At 29.4% G+C, this 4,161-nt stretch overlaps 1 long non-coding RNA gene across 1 annotated transcript; it reads right to left on the reverse strand.

Moving 5' to 3' along the window:
* Window positions 1-225: 225 nt before the first annotated feature.
* LOC133824062 (uncharacterized) lies at window positions 226-3,582 on the reverse strand. The gene is made up of 3 exons (XR_009888480.1): window positions 2,979-3,582; window positions 2,785-2,850; window positions 226-383 (listed from the first exon to the last, which is right to left on the reverse strand). It is a non-coding gene; the product is annotated as an uncharacterized LOC133824062 (long non-coding RNA).
* Between the last annotated feature and the right edge of the window lie 579 nt (window positions 3,583-4,161).

The raw sequence follows: 4,161 nt of genomic DNA on the forward strand, positions 1-4,161 counted from the left end.
AAAATATTGACAAACGTCGCTGCCGAGAAAGCTGTAAAGAACGCCCTAGACTAATACTTACAAAATATCCGCATAACATAGCTTATAAAAGAATACCATCCATTATTAAAGTCTCAGGGGGACTTATTTAAAATCATGCAAGTTGGCGCCATAAGTTTAAAATAAAAACATAGGTTTTTATGCAAAGTTCAAAGAAAACCAATTAAGTTAAATAACATAGTCCCACTGATAATTTAGGAAAAAGTCCCTTAAAACAAAACATAATTTAAATGGCGTTCTACGTTGATCGTTTTATCGTCCATAGGATTGCCCCACGCCATACACCCCATGATGAAGAACTCCTCACGTCACCACGCGTGCCATAGAGAAATCCTATTTGCTACCTGGAAGGAAAATAAGGGGGTGAGCTAAAAGCCCAGTAAGGAAGTACAAGCAAATAAGCAAGTAAGAAAAACAACAAACAACCAAACACTAACGTTCATCTAAAACATCATGGTCTATCATAACATAATCGTAACATTTCATCATATCATAACATAAATGTGACATATCAACATATCATAACATAAATGTGACATATCATCATATCATAACATAAAAGTGACATATCAACATATCATAACATAAATGTGACATATCATCATATCATAACATAAAAGTGACATATCATCATATCACAAACATACAGCATACATGATGAGCATGGAACGCTAGTTGTCCATGTCACCCTATGAGGTAAACAGGAGATCACTGGTCCTTGAATAACCTCGGCGCGTCCGCCCTAGGAGTCACGTCTCAATGTCCTTAGTAACTCGGTCGATGTATCTGACATCGAAATCTGTTTGATGTATCTAACATCGTATTCTGTTTGATGTATCTAACATCCATACACATATCACATTCAATCATATCATCACATTAAGGCATTCATAATTTCATAACAGTTCATTCATATAACAGCCTTACCATTCATAGCATAAAATCATAAAATCTATCTAACTTCCTTACCTTAGGTCCAAGCTAAGAATTTCACAATCTTTTCAACGAGCCTATATCATAATCAAAATAACGTTTCTTAGGTTCATAAAATTACTATTTTGCCCTTCCATACAACTCATGTGTGCATGGGCCATGCACTCATGAATACAGTTACACTAAAACATGCAATTATCGCCAAAAGAATAATGCTCGTTCTACCCATTTTACTAACATGATTGCTTTATAAAAATTACATAGTTGCATAATAATCATGATTTTGGACGTAAAAGCTGATTTGCATGTAACATGCATACGTGGGAACGTTGCGAAATAAAGACGTTTTCAAAAGCGATAATTCTACATTTCTTTTATTATTTTAAAATCAATAGACATATTATATGCTTTATTTTCTTAAAATTTCTAAGTTGATTAAATTTCTCAAAAACTTTATTTTATTTTAGCTCAAAATAAAATATGTGACATTTTCATTAAATAAATATTAATTTATCAAGAATTACCCAACAAGCTTGGATTTAATTAAAATACCTATTTTAACATGTTTCTTTAGAAAAATATATTTTATTATTGTGTTACAAAAATGATGTGAAAAATATATTTTAAGTGTGGAAAAATACATTTTGATTTAATTTATTTAAGACTTAGTTTTTAAGTAGTAAAAACTCATATGTGACAATTTAATAACAATTGTTAACCTTTTTAAAACAAACTTTCAGCTACTGTTTATTTTATTCAAAAATCACAAATAAATAGAGTTTAAATATTTTTCTCAATCAAAATAAAGAAAAATCATTATTTATCAAAATATGCATTCATACCATTAAAATATCATTTTTCAATATTACCATAACTTAGGAAAAATAATTTATTCCAAAAATTAATCAAATTCATTTTTAGTGAAACTTACTTCACATTTTATTACAAAATTCCAGCAACCATTTTTTTTATCATTAAAATCACCATATTCAATTTATAAACTCATTTTTTTCTCAAAATTCAATAAAAATTCTGTAGGAAGTTAATTGAGTAAAATATCATAACATGAGACTTAAAATCCTCTTTTAATTTCATAAGAATTAACATATTCATCAAGAACATTATTTATGCATGCAACTCATCTTTTTATCAACTTTTACCCAATTATTTGAAAAAAAACAGCAAGCTTAATTCTTTGTAAAACTCAACTTTTGTCTCAAAAATTACATAAAATCATTCATGCCTATAATCTCATTATGCTCTTATAATATGCATGATTCTACTAACATAATCACATGAATCCTTTTAAAATCATTTGTTGCAATTCCATGAAAGCCAACAAAACTTTTTCAATAAAAATAGCATATAGTAAATTTATACCATATTCACATATGCCTTATTTTAACCTAGCATATTTCTATCATTATTTTCATGCATCTCATAATTTAATCATTCAAAATATAACATGCATCTAATAAAATTTCATGATCAAAATATCAAGATTACCACTTGTTCTCTTACCCATATATCAAAGGTCCTAAAACATGGATCAAATATTATGTAAATCACACAACATATCAAGAACACCCTTGGGTGTACCTAGGCCGAAATCACCTTACAAGTGTTCATAGATTATAACAATTTTTTTATGCATAGCAAAATCAACATCACAACCCTTAAACACAAATCATGCCCTCATAAAAATCCAAATCCTATACATCAATCCTACCCAAAATCAACCATTAGCACCATTAGCAAAACCTCATATACAACCCACCAAAAACAATATAAGGCTAAGGAAAAGACCATTACCTCTCTTGATTGTAGAATCAAGAACACAAAAGATCAATACCACAAACTCCACACCCTTGTTCAAGCCTAGGGTTTTTATGGGAAAGCCACCATGAAGAGAAGGAAAGACCCAAACACACACAAGAAAAATAACACAATTAAAATCATATTATCAAATAAAAAGATTATGTAAAAGAGAAAACAAGAAGACATACTCTAGGGGGGTTCCTCTTCACTTTCTTCTTCCTTCTTCCTTTCTTTCTTTCTTCCTCTCTCTCTCTCTCTCTCTCTAGGTCACGGCAGCCACACACACACACAAGAGCAATGGCTCTTCTCTCCTTTCTTAGCCCCTTTATCACAAATCCTCTCATAAAGTCTCCCCAAACAATATTAAGGTAAGTTTCCATTTCTCTTTTATTTTCCTTGATTTTTCTTTATTTCAAAAAGATACAAAGGGATAAGATATGATCATGCCTATCCCCAAATGATCATGGTCTTCAAGTCTTGATTTTTTTTACAATTTTAAGGAAATATTCCATTCCCACTAGGTCACACGCCCACTCCTCATTTCCCTTTTCTTTTCTTCTTTTTTTTTTTATAAATAAATTACTCAATTAAATCTAAAATAAGGAAACCTAAAATGTGTAGAAAATCTACACATGTGCACCATGCTACCATGCACTAGCACACACTAAATTACTAGGGTGCATTACTATCTATCATGCACCTTAGTGCATTCCACCATAGCTCACATAAATACCTCATTTGTCACACTTAAATAAAATGTAACACTAGTAGTAAAATAACATGTTACACAATTATTCACTTGTTAAATTAATTAACCAAAACATTTCTAACAATTAAATAAAATAACAAACAATCAAATAAAAAAAATAAACAATTAAATAAAATAACAACACTTAAATAAAACAATTCATCACACTTAACATTTAAATCAAATAAAGCACAAAATTTAAATAATCTAAAAAAAAAAATTTTTGGTGCACTACAAAAGCATTAATTTTTAAAACCTTAATTTTTCTAAACTTTGGAAAAATAAAAATCCTATCATTATCATTATTTTTCCATGAAACTTAACCAATATTATTACTAATATATCAAGAGGGTTTAGTTCAAAAATCAGCCAAAAAATACTTTATTTTTCTTATATAACTCATTGTCCAAAGTTGGTTCCATGCACATTTTAAAACGAATTTCGCATATTATACCACCTTTTTGCAAAAGCCATAACTTGGTCAATCTTACATCTTTTTGGAAGTTTTTATATTCTATGAGTCTCTACTCTTCCTAAAAAACACAATAGAAACAAGTACATATGGAGTTCACTTGACCCTTTGGAAGTCGAGGCTAAATATTTGGTAATATAGAATCATAGAA

Source organism: Humulus lupulus, chromosome 1 (assembly GCF_963169125.1).
Source record: "Humulus lupulus chromosome 1, drHumLupu1.1, whole genome shotgun sequence".
NCBI classification, from domain to species: Eukaryota; Viridiplantae; Streptophyta; class Magnoliopsida; order Rosales; family Cannabaceae; genus Humulus; species Humulus lupulus.